Below are 12,870 nucleotides of genomic sequence, written 5' to 3'. Positions count from 1 at the left end.
TGACTTCCATTGGAGGGACTACTTTGTATACAGTAGGAATGACTCTGGCTGGACTGCTGAACTTGTTATACTAAAGAAATTGCAATGATAACACCCCAGGTAGCAAAGCCTGCCTATAACCTTCCAGAATTCTTTGAAATGCCTATAATGCCCCATTAACATAATGCTCCAATAACATCCCAACCACTTTGGGGCTTCTTAACCTTTTTTTTTTTTTTTTTTTTTTTTTTTGTGCTATGAACAAATCTATTCTGCTGTTTGCTGAAGCCTATGAGTACCTTCTCTGAGTAATGCTTGTAAATGCTGAACATTTGTAACTGGCGTTACAGAGAAAAGCAATTATTGAAGTGCAGTAATGAGTGTGTAGAAATTTTAATATGATAGGAATTCTTGATTATTAATTAGCATGTAAAATAACAAAATCTGGTGGTGAGCTTAATAACTACTGTTATTTTGAAGAGATGAGAGATGCAAACAGTTTCCAACCACACAGTGATTGCTATAAAAATATCCGTAATTAATGTTGGTGACAAATGAACAGGACATGCTGGACCTGTGTGGCCTGTTTGTCTACTTCCATGATTGAATTAAATATTTAGTTTAGTTAGAGGTTAGTGAAAATAAAGATGTAATTGTTTTCTAATGTTTGCAGAACCCCTAAATGTTGCCTGTTCCCTATGTTAAGAACACTGAGCCATGTGGGGAACTCCTTCAAGTAAGTCCTATGAATAACCTCATGGGCTTTTGATTGGGCTTCTTTAGCTCAAGTTAGGGAAAATGATACCTTAAAAATACAAAGCCTTCCTGCTTGTGGTTCTTGTAGACCGCATTTATGTAGGCTTTTTTTTTTTTCCTGTTTTTCAACACAGTGTTTATAATGATCCCCATAAACGCTTGCATCATTTTGTAGGATGCATTCTTAGAAATCATTATATTTTGTTACCATTTGATATTCTCTCTTATTTTTTCCTGTTTTTTTTTTTTTGTAAGTATGGCTAGTGTTTAGATAGAGCATTAGTTTTTGAATATTGAGCTAATAGCTAAACGACCTTTTTTGGATTTTTCTACCTATGGAGTCACATCATTGGAAAGTGCTGACAGTTGCTTTTTCTTCTTTCCAGTTCATATGCTTTTCTTTTTAAAATTTTCTTCTGTTTACTGATAGGACTTGCAGTATAATGACAACAGAAGCAGTGTTGTCTATGAGTCTTCTTCCTGATTTTAAAGGAAATCCTTCTGATATGTCCCCATTGAGTCATGTGCTGGTGCCAGTTTTCAGTAGTTGTTGGCAAGAACCAACCATTAATTTTTCATGAGTTTTGCAAGCCAGTTTTAAAATATCATCATTATTTAAAATTAAATTATGTAAATGTTAAAATAAGCCAATCATCATATTAAAATACAGGTAATCAATTATCACAACTTACCTCTTACTGCCTTTTTTGTGGTGTCTTGCTATAACCCCTGCTCTTCAGGCTGTTTACATGTCTTCTGTGTTCATGGTGGAAATGCTATGTGGCTTGTGTATGCATGCCTTCCCAGCCCCAAGTTCAATAACTTCACACTAAGGGCTTTGAATTGGCCTTGTTGAGAATAGTTACACCATGGACAATGACAAAGGCTGAAACCAGGGGTTTTATTTTCCTTATCAGCCTGTTGTTAAATATGGGCTAATGCACTTATGACCAAGACTGGTGCAAGTTCTAGCCTCTTAAGAAAAAAAGAAAGGAGAGAGGGAAGGAAGAGGAGAAAGGACATCTTCTCCCAGTGTGATAACCTGCTTGTATTGTTTTTTCTGCAGACAACTGTGATGCTCCACTGGCCTCTGCCTTGCCTCGGGTATCCTTCAGTAGCTCCTCAGAGCTGTCCAGTAGCCATGGCCCTGGCTTTGCAAGTCTAAATCGGAGAGATGGTGAGTCGGCTGCTGTCTTTGCTCCTTCCTCAGAGAGAGCTTTCATCCTTAGTTATTTTCCATTCTTGTAGCTCAAAAATTAATATTTGCATTTTATTGAATTTGAAGAAATTGGATTTTTTCATGTTATTTTCTATTTGCTTTCTTTTTATTATAAATTTATAAATTATAAATAAATTATAAATCTGTTTTTTTATTTTGTTTTGATAGCTTTCTTCCTTATTGGTTGCCAGTAAGTGCTCATAAAGGAAATTAATCAGAAGGGAATTATTGGGGCTACTCATTATTTCCAATGATTTCTTTTTAGTTTTAGAACAGGCTATATAAAGGTTACTCATCTAGTAAGCTGATGATGAAAAACTCAAATATATAAATAAGTAAATGTGCCAATGTTAGAGTCACTGGGGGAAGTCAACAGACACCAGGATGCTGATGGGCAATGACCACTGTCCTGGGACATCACATGGGAGAAGGCCAGGGGTAGGCTCTGCTGATAGTAGGGATTTTCTTCCTGTACAGTGTGAAGGAAGCAGCAGGCTTGCTTTTTGGAGATGTCTTATTCTATTACAAGACTCCAATGTCATTGAGTAAATTACCTTTTCTGTTGCATGAAGAGTAGTTCAGAGGATTAAATCAGTGAATACAATAAAAAGTTAAGTGCTCTACAACCCTCTAAAGAGGTAGAGTGATTTTTCTGTGAGAGTGAGCTAATTAATTCAGGAAGTACAGCTTAAAATGAGCTCTGTCTGCCCTCTGTAAGTACATCCTTGTAAATGTTGGTGATGTAGACTTAGAGTTGAGAATTTGCTCCTTATATGTAATATTTCAAGATCTGGGTTTTAAGTATAGCTTGAGTTTCTTTATCCCTTAAAAATGAAGCATGGTACTTAGTTATCAGATACATTGATAGGAAAAAGTTGATACAAGAGGAAAACCCAGAGAGTGAGGGTTGGAGACCATGCCCATGATTGTTCACTCGCATTTTTAAAAAAATATAATTTTAGTTGTATATGGACACAATACCTGTATTTATTTATCTTTATGTGGTGCTGAGGATTGAACACAGTGCTTCACATGTGCTAGGCAAGTGCTCTACCAGTGAGCCACAACCCCAGCCCCTCATTTTTTTTTTTAACTGTGAAGAATCATTCTGTAGCCTGGCCATTAGATTTCAAATATTTTCTAGCATGACAGTAAAAATATATTTTCATTGCAACCAGATTTTACCCGTTTATATTATCAAATTACCATTTTTGGCCTGGTGGTTACTCTAATATCAGGTTAGCATCTAAAGTTTTCAGAGGTTTCAAGGTTCCAAATAAACCTTGAAAGGAGAGAGGGAAGGAAGAAGAGAAAGGACATCTTCTCCCAGTGTGATAACCTGGGAGAAGATGTCCCAGGTTAAATTAAATTATTTTAAAGAAGCTCAATGGGCTTGCATGTTGTGTTTCTGATCTGCAGAGACACAAACCTGTTATGATTTAGGCTCCACTGCTCTGGATACTGTGAAGGTTATAAACATACAGAGGGATAAATCTCCAAGTTTAGGATCCAGTTATTTCCATTATTCTTTAGCTTTTTATACCAAGAAACATAAACTGTTGAAAAGTTAATAACTCAAAATGCCTGCACTAAAGTTTTTAAAATTGATAGATTTTAAGACATAAAACTTATACCTAATTAAGAAAATTAATGTCATTGGATATGGATATAAATTTATTTAAAAGATGGATTTGATTGTTCACTTCATTACCATCAAAATTAAACTAAAATTAAGAGTTAATATGTCTCATATAAAAGCAGATGGCTGAAATCTGCATTCTAAATATGAACACGCTATAATATTAATTTTCACTTTTTCCTTCTCAAAAAACTCCTAAGAAACTTTGTACTCCAAATTTATCCAGAAGTTAAAAATAAATAATAAGCACCCAGAAAACTGTCTCCAAAAGTAGCCACATGAGCCTTTCATTTCACATTTTGCTTGTGCAGAGTCTCTAGGGTCTCTGCGATTCTAAATGCTGCTGCCTTCCAACTTCAGTGTTATCTTCTCATCCTGTCAGTCATGGAGGCTGTAGGTGCAGGCTTGAGACCAGAGCCGTGATCTTGGCAGAGGTGGTTGAAATTAACTAGGAAGAAGCATATTGAGGTTTTCTCTTTTCTGCTCCCTGCAAATGCTTAGATAAATGTTCCTTTCCAGGAAAGGACTGCTCTGCTCATAACTCAGATGCTGAAATTGCGGACTCTAAAGCTGAAAGTGGCCACCTGCATGGGAGACCCCATTGGAGACTGTGGAAATTGTCAACTGCTTTGATTGCAACTCAAAGTGGCAGTGAGAATGCGGTATCATTTATTGCACAACAAAAGTAAATGGAAACAAATGGAACTGATTGACTTGTTCCTTTTTCCTTTTAATTCTCAGCCTTACTAGTGCTGAGCCATTGGACATGTTTCCACAGAAAATACACCGTGCTCATCTGTTGATGGAGCCAGGAAAATATTTGCCTAATACTTCCAATACTGTTCATTGCTGTGCATTTTAGAAACTCTTGTTAACATTAAGATACTTATTTCTCACTTCCATACATTTAGTAGTATACCTTCTATTATGGATATCAGGAAGATAAATAAGAAAATAAAAATGATTAGATTGAGGAGAATGTTTAGATTTGTCCTGAAGATACTAAATAGCTTCTTATAATATGGGACTTGATTATTTGAGTTCTCCTGTTTCCCCAGTAGTGTATGATATAAAATTCATTGGCTTTTAATCCAAGAATGTTTTAAAAAACTTGAGAGAGTAAATAATAATTAAAAATATCTGAAAGTATGTCAACTCCTGATATAAATCAGATTGTTGCTAAATATTCAATGCAAATCTTCCCTCACATTTTTTTTTCACAGAACCTAGTTTTTTTATACAGAGAAGTTTTTGCCTTTCCATATCAGATGCTTAATTCTGTTTATTTGTTCTTTCTAAAAAAATTAAATCTATGAGGGCCAAGAGATGTTCTGTTTTTAAACTACCATTGTTTTCCTGAAAAAAACATTTTTTAAAAAAAAATCTTGCAGATGCACCATGGGTGTGAAGTGCTGTGGACAGGTCAAAGGTAAAAATGGGTGTTTTAAATATGTCCATGTACTGGTGCACAGAGCCCTGTCTTGGAAGTACATAGCTTTATTTAGTCAGTTTCTATGCAATACAAAATGGTAGTACGTGTGAGGAAAAGCTCTGAATCAGCCTTGTAGTCATCACATGGAAGGGATGGTGCTCTGGTTCTTTCCTGCTCCTTCTCTAGCTTCAGAGCCTCTATATTCTCCACAGAGCCTAAGTTACCAGATGAGACAAACAGAATGAACCAGCCAAGTTCATCCATGTTCGTCCGTGTCTTCAGTGTTTTCAGCATCCTTCAGGAGGCAGTGTTAGGTGTGACTTTGTCTACCAACTATAAAATTACCTCCAGAATCCGGGCTCTGGTAGACTCAGTTGCCTTCTTTGGAGGGTTAAGCACCTTCCAGGAATACTCAGATTTCTTATTGCTGTTCCTTTTTCTTTGGAAAATGGTTTTGGGATGCACAGGACAGTCTCCTGCCCTGGTGGAACTGTATGATAGGAGGAAATGTCATGGTATGTCAGCTCCTCATGTTGGTCCTTGACTCTTGCTGTGTGCTGAGGGAGTTTGCCTGTCCTTAACCCTGAAGACTAGTTGACTTCTGTTCCTAAAGCTTGTGGTAGACTTCCTAAGTGTTCCCAGGGAGTAGTCATCATTCTATGCTGAATGTGTCCCATGTCACTTCACTTCTTGCTGATGGTGTGGCCTTCCCCAGGTCTGTGAGTCTTGTTTCTGGCTGAGCAGCAAGTCAGGGCCTTGATTATGTATATTTTGCTCCTGTCAAGTTGACCTGTGTATATTCAGATTCAGCTCAATTTTTGTTTCCTTTTCATGACCTCTTGGGAATTCTGGGTCACTGTGAGGGAGTGGAAAAAGTATTGATGGGTTTTGTACTGGCAGGTTAGGCTCAGAACTGACCTATCAGTTCCACCCACAGTTCAGCTGCCACACTAGTCACTTTGCCCCATGAAACCACAGAGGGCATGGAAGAAGGATGCTTTACATGGCTAAGAAGTGGGAAACCAGGAATTATAAATTCTCTGACTTGGCATGGTACATCTTATGGTTTTGCTACTTTACCATTGTATGAAAGTGATATAACTGTACTTTGAATTTTGTATTTTAAGTTTTCCATGGGCCATGTGATCAAATTTTAGGGGTAAACAACCATAGCCTACAGTATATAGTGGTATTTGGTTGGTTAGGTGTATTCAATGCATTTTCCATTTATAATATTTTCAGATGATGGGTTAGTCAGGATGTAATGCCATGGTAAGTTGAAAAGTATCAGTATTTGGCAAAGAGTGGTAATGGCTGATGACTACCTTACCCCTACAAGGTGATATCCCTAAATTCCACATGGAAGTCAAGCAAAAGCCTGCCTATGCTTTTCACATATTCCTCTCACTTTTCTGATCCTCTGGGGCTTTGTTCCTGAGCAAGGATTGTGGATTATTGTCCCACCATGTGATAGGCAGTTCCTACTCCTGCTCATCCTGTTTTCATCTTTTCTGAGTTGTTCTTTACTCTCCCTGGCTTCTCATGGGCTTGAATGTATAATGATCTCTTGCAAATGGCATTAACTAAAGGAATGAAAAATAAATGACCTTATTTGAAAGTTATTTCTGTGTATATAATCTTCCTGGTTAGTATATCATGATGGCCACCAATTTGCCATGAAAGTTTTCCATTTATGTAAGAGTAAGTAGTACTTAAGGCTTACTTGGTACCTTCCCAAATGGTTTTTGGAGCCCTTCTTAGACTAACCAAATTTTATCAAAATTTGGGTAGCAAATTCTACTCCTTTCCCTTTCAAAATAACTATTATAACTTCTTATATCATTCATGGTACACTCTGAGGTATGTTGAGTTTATTAGTGTGTACCCTTGAGGTGCACCATGATGTCTTGCTTCACTTAATGTGTTTATAAATGAACTGCCTGTCTCTATGGAGTTGTATTTTGCCTATGGCCTTATGTACTTTCCATCCATGCACAAACTGCATTGCCTCTTCTGGGTAATGAGAGTTTGCCCCTTTTTTTCTGTTCAGGGATCCTGGTAAAAGTTCCACTGTCTGAGATGGTCTTCATTCCTGGCCAAAGGGTGAGGTTGAATTAGCAACCTTTCATGAGGCAGCTGGGTTTACTAAGGTATATGCATCCCAGTAAAAATCAAAGCATTTGGGATCTTGAACAACATGTCTAATTTGCAGGATTGAAGATGCTCCAGACATGAAATATGTCAGTCTGCTCTGAGTGTCAGTGGAGACCTTACTGAGTGGGTACTACAAGACTGTTTCTGGGACTCCCTTATCTGTCTTCCCTATAATTCTTACAGTTGGACTCCTGTGATGTTGCCATGTTTCCTCCACAGAAGTCAAGTCAAATGAACTTTGTTGGGACATTCTGTGCCACACTGATGGGATGAATATCTCTACTGGGAATGTTCCTTTGTCACAGGCATTCACCATTTGTGATGCTTGGACCTCCTCCATTTTGCATGTGTATTAGAGCACTGCACATTCCTATGAGGGGGAAACTACATGTGCCTCTTCTCTCCCAAGGCTTTCACAGCACATTTGCCAATTGCAATGAATTAACCAGTCATAACATCTTTAGGGAAAATGTTTTTTCTTCAGTGGGATTTCTTTCCCAGAAGCATTTGGCAGACTGAGCAGTAACCAATGGATGGAAAATTTAGTTCTTATGGCATTATTTCTGAGGATCTCATTCTGGTATTTCCTGATGTGGTCCTACATTTATTTTAAATTTTGAAAAATGAGTTACTTATTCAGTTTCTTAAGAACAGTGATAATCCCTAGGAAGTGGGTGAGGTGCCTTGCCTCCTGCCTTTCTGGGCAAATTCCTAATTGTCATGGGGACATCAAGGGAGATGGTGTTGTTTTGACCCTCCTATGTGACAGTCTGAAATCTTACCTATTGAAGTAACTCAAGGGAACTCTGGAAGATGTATAATGATGCTTTCATTGAATGATTGGATCTCTGAACAACACCTCATAAATATGAAGACCCACATGATAAAATCAGAAAGCTTGGTGGCTCACCTTATCATAAATGAGATACTGTTTGTTCATTTTGTCCCTGGGCTTGCTGGACAATTCTATTTTTATTTCAAATTTGAGAAAGTAGCACTGTTGTCTTACAGTTAGTCAATGCAAAACTTCCAACCACTAAGACCTGAAAGCACCAGGTCACCACAGATCTTTGAGATGTCAATCATGCCTCTCTGGCCTCTTCTTTTACAACTGCTCAATAGTGCACATGAGAAAAATGGATTAACATTCAGTAGTAATAGGTTTTTGTTTATGTAGGAAGAGCTACAGAAGTGAATGTCAAATTCCAAAGAGCTCTGAAAGTTGTCCCTGGGGATGCTGCACACAAAACTTCAGGAAGCCAGGTGACCTCTCACAATGTGTTCCCACGATAGGCTCCTTTTGCCCTCTACACAAGGTATCAGTCACTGAAATGAGTTTTGTATAGAATAAGAGTTTATCCACAATTTGGCCAAGCATGGAGGTGGGATACCCAAGTCCCAAATCTGCCTCCTGGAGGATAGGGTTTGGGATATTTATGGGATAAGGAAGCAGGGTATTTAAGGTGTGGGTGAACATGATTGGAGTTCAAGTAATTAGTGGATTTCACTGGTGTAATCAATCTTCATGGCCTCTCCTGAGATGCATGTTCAGAAAATGGTAGCATTAGCATGATCTGAGGGTGGAGGTTTGGCCTCCTGACATCAATAGCCCACCCATTGCACACCTGCACAGGCCCCTTGGCAGAATCCTTGTTTTCATCAAAAACAGCCTTCACATGCCTGAAAAGTAACCTAGGTAGCCATTATCATCATAACTCCAATATCAGAGGTTCTAGTTCTGCAGGGCTAGTAGGAGACTAGTATTTTGCTAAGCTGAGTGTCTTTCAGAATTAGTGATTTTTAAAGTTAACTAAGAAAGTAACTAAGGGGGAAGCATAGGTTCTCAAAGTCAGAGAACTAAAAAGTACAAAGGGTTGATTAGTATAAAGGAGACTGGGTCAGCTGTGTTTGCTATTGGCTACTAATTATCAAAAACATGATTCTTTCTTCCCTTGGAGTCATGGAGACAAACTCTTTCGGATGGTCAAATTCTTGAGAATAACTGGGGTTGAGGGTAGGTGATGGCCTTTATGGAGCCTTTGTTGCTTCAGAAGATACATATTTACCATCTTAAGTCCTTCTATTATTTTACTACATGCCCAGGGGGTGATTATGGTCCACCCACCAAAGGCTTGGTTTTAAATGCACTTATATTTCTTCAATATTACTGACATTTAATGAACATCTCAGATTGACCAATATAAATGAATTTTGAATTCATTTTTTGAGTTGCTTAATTGCAAAACCACTGCAGAGTGCATCTGAATTTCATAAGAAATTGTTTTACAACTAGGTGTCTGAGTGTGATTTTAAATTATAGATGCACTTTTTGTGAAACTGCATACCAGGTAGACTTCTGGAAAATTTTAGGAAGCACAGGAGAAGGGAGTCAGAGCACACATAGATGGGTCTAGAGGCAGGATTCTGCATTTTTTATACCCTTATAGCCAGAAAGCCTGCATGTAGATAACTGGAATTATTTCCTAAGAAATTAAAGCTAAAACAAATGCTTTAGTAGATCCCCCTCAGCAAATTAGGCAGAGTCATGTGCAAAATCTCAGGGTGTAAAGCCCAGAGATCTCTGAGGTGGTGAGCAGGGAGCATGTACAGTGCTACTGTGTCTTCCTTGGGAACACTGCCTGCTTTTCTTACCTTCTCCCAATTCACCCTAGTCATCTAGAATGCCTAATGAGACACCTGTGAATTCATATGCAGTTAAGTGAGGAAAGAAACAGAGCTGGTTCTTATGCCATTAGAAACAATGTTAACAGTGACCTGGGGGGAACTTACCTTGGCAACAATTCCAATTTAGCATTTATTTGCTTGACCTCTGAATGACCTGAACATCCTTGGATCTTTCAGGTCACATTAGCTACTTGACATTTCTCCGGTCTGTTGGATATTTCTTTGCTTTGGTGCTTGTTAAAATTTGAGGAAGACATGCACCGATTTTCACCTTTCACCTTTAAGTATTCCTCTGTGCACAAAGCTGACATTCTGACACTCACTAGGGTCCACCAGAGCAGTGGTCAGTGTTATCACTATCTGTGGTCCGAGTAATGAAGGCAGGGAGGGTCCTGGGCTTGTTACATGCTTGCGCTAGTTTTGTTTTCTTCATTTTCTCATCTTCTTCTCCAAATTATTCAGCATTTTTGAGTCATTTCCTGAGGACTTTCTAGTAAAAGTGGCAGGTGACTGATGATTTAAGTCATGAAGAGGCTGCAGATCACAGCACTTGGTGTGACCTCTTGCTGAAATTGCCGTGAGGGCAGCAATACCTGCCGCAGGCAGCCTGACTGACTTCCAACATGTGGAGGGGAATTACCAGGCACTTCACACATCTTCTTATTGGATCTTCATCCCAATCCTAAAAAACAAAAACAAAACAAACAAACAAAAAAAACTTATCCCACTTTTCTTATAGGGGAATGGATGCTTTTGTGGCTGGTGGCTTCCCAGACGTTAGGTAGGACTTTGCTGTGTACAATTGGGAATATTATTCTTGAGAATAACTGGGGTTGAGGGTAGGTGATGGGCCTTGATGGAGATTTTGGTGCTTCAGAATATGTTTTTTATTTGTATAAATAGTGAGGTTTTTGTTGTTGCTGCTTTTTAAAGAATTTTATTTATTTAGCCAAGTTTTCTGTGAAGGGGCTGAGGCTGGAGAAGAGCCCCAATGGACAAGCAGCCTATGCTGTGAGCGGTGGGAGAGCTGTGGCAAGGTACACCTTTCTTGTGGGTTCAGGATTAGTCACTATGAAATGGTAATTGAGAACTGCTGGGCTTCATTTCAAGGGCCATGGGTTCCTTTATGTTCTTTACCGAAGATTTGCTGTGTTTGATAATGCAGGCTGATCAGTTTTAAGAACTATTGGTGTTATATCTCTAGTTCTCTTTATTTTTTGAGACGGGGTCTTGCTAAGTTGCTGAGGTTGGCCTTGAACCTGTGATCCTCCTACCTCAGCCTTCCCTACCCCTAAACAGTCTATCCATGCTAGTTAGTAGGGGGCTGCCCTCAAGTCCAGCCCTTCTAATTAGTGTTTTGGTTTGTTTTTTGTTGGGCAGGGGTGGTCTCACATACTGTCTCAAGCTCCCTAGTATTCCTAAAGTTAGAGTTTGTATATTCCCCATTCTTTCTCTTCAACACTTCATTAAATTTTAGAAAAAGCACCATCCACCCCAGTACTGTGGACAGCGAGCATATGTAGAGGACCAGGAATGGCCTGCAGGAATTTGGGGTTTATCTGTGAGTATATTCTTGCTGACATGATTGCCTTATGGCAGGGGGCATTCTGAAGTTTCATTACTTTATCAGGGAACCCAGGTGATCAAGTAGCTTAACTTGTATATTAGCAGCACCTCCTCTCCATGGGTAAAGGATGTGAAATGTTCAAGGTCAATCCAATGCAGATGTTGAAAGCTGGCCTGCAGGGATGGGACTGCTCTTGAGGGAGAGGCTGGACCCAGGCCTACATGTGGGAAACATGCTGTTATTTTTCATTTGGCTGTGCTTCTGTACATGGGTTCCCATATTAATTATGTTTCCTGGTTTCCAGAGGGAATGAAAAGGACAAAAAGATGGTGACATGAAAAAAAGAATTGTATCATTAATATGTTCTTGAGAACTTTAATACTGTTGTAGGGACAGATGAGGCAGGGCACCAAAGATAGCAAGAAACAGTTTTATTTGGCTGCAGCCAGGTTCAGAGGGTACAGTTTTCGCTATATTAATCCCCTGAACCCTGAGGTCAGGTACTTTCAGAACTTTATACCCAGCATGGAAGGGGAGGGGCTCAGAAGTTCACAGACTACAGAAGTTCACATAAAGCAGCTTTTTCTGGGCTGGGGTTGTGGCTCAGTGGTAGTGTACTTGCCTCTCATGTATGAGGCACTGGGTTCAATTCTCAGCACTGCATATAATTACATGAATAAAATAAAGATCCCATCAACCTTTATTTAAAAAGAAAAAGCAGATTTTTCCTTCACTGTTTTGGGCAAGTTAACCCTCTGCCCCCCCTCCCCCCGCCCCTGTTACCATGGAGGCCAACTTATAATTTCTCTTATCTTAGAAATATAGACATCTCTGTAAAGCTCCAGCTCAAGGCCAGAATTCGTCTTTTTTAAAAATCTCATTTTGCATTTGCAAACACACTTTTCAAACTACTATACTGGATAAATATTTGTGAGAAACTAGGAAAAGGGGTGTTCAGTACCTGGAGTGCTGATCTCTTCCAGTCCAGTGGCCAAGTAAAAAAAAGCAACAGGAAAATAGGAAGTTTACCTACATTGAACTCTTTTGTAGAGACTCTTTTGCTGATAGTCCTAAAATCAATTATGGTGAAGATTCCTGGAGAAGTTTAGTTAAGATTTTCTGTGGAGAAGGGGGTGCCACTACAATACTAACTAATAGGAGCTAGAACACAGGAAAGTTAATAGTTTTTCAGTGGTTTAAGTGAGTCATCTAAAATATCAAATATAGAAATTTTTAACATAAAAGAATCAACAATACTTAATGTCTGACATTTTAAAAACTAGCTACAAAATCAGGTGCTGTTGCAGCAGGAATGTTAGTCAGGATTGTCAGTTAAGTCTCAGAAGTCTCAGATAGAGCAAAAATTATATCAGAAAGTCCAACAGACTGTGGGACTAGGCAGGAAGGCACTGAGTGATAACCCACCTTCTCATGAAAAG

The 12,870-nt window shown here is 38.9% G+C and overlaps 1 protein-coding gene across 2 annotated transcripts in view; it reads left to right on the top strand.

The window, feature by feature from the left end:
• The first annotated feature begins 1,110 nt into the window (after nt 1-1,110).
• The window catches only part of LOC144251349 (contactin-associated protein-like 3), a 172,368-nt gene continuing 160,608 nt past the window's right edge, over nt 1,111-12,870 (top strand). Inside the window, exons 1-2 of one of the 2 annotated variants that reach the window (XM_077794338.1) lie at nt 1,111-1,120; nt 1,802-1,912. The gene's annotated coding sequence lies outside the window, so the exon portion shown is untranslated. Of the gene's footprint in view, nt 1,121-1,801; nt 1,913-12,870 lie in introns of those variants that run through there. The other variant, XM_077794339.1, reaches the window with a different exon arrangement.

Source organism: Urocitellus parryii (genome assembly GCF_045843805.1).
Source record: "Urocitellus parryii isolate mUroPar1 chromosome 13 unlocalized genomic scaffold, mUroPar1.hap1 SUPER_13_unloc_12, whole genome shotgun sequence".
NCBI classification, from domain to species: Eukaryota; Metazoa; Chordata; class Mammalia; order Rodentia; family Sciuridae; genus Urocitellus; species Urocitellus parryii.
This window is presented reverse-complemented; position numbering and strand designations above follow the sequence as displayed.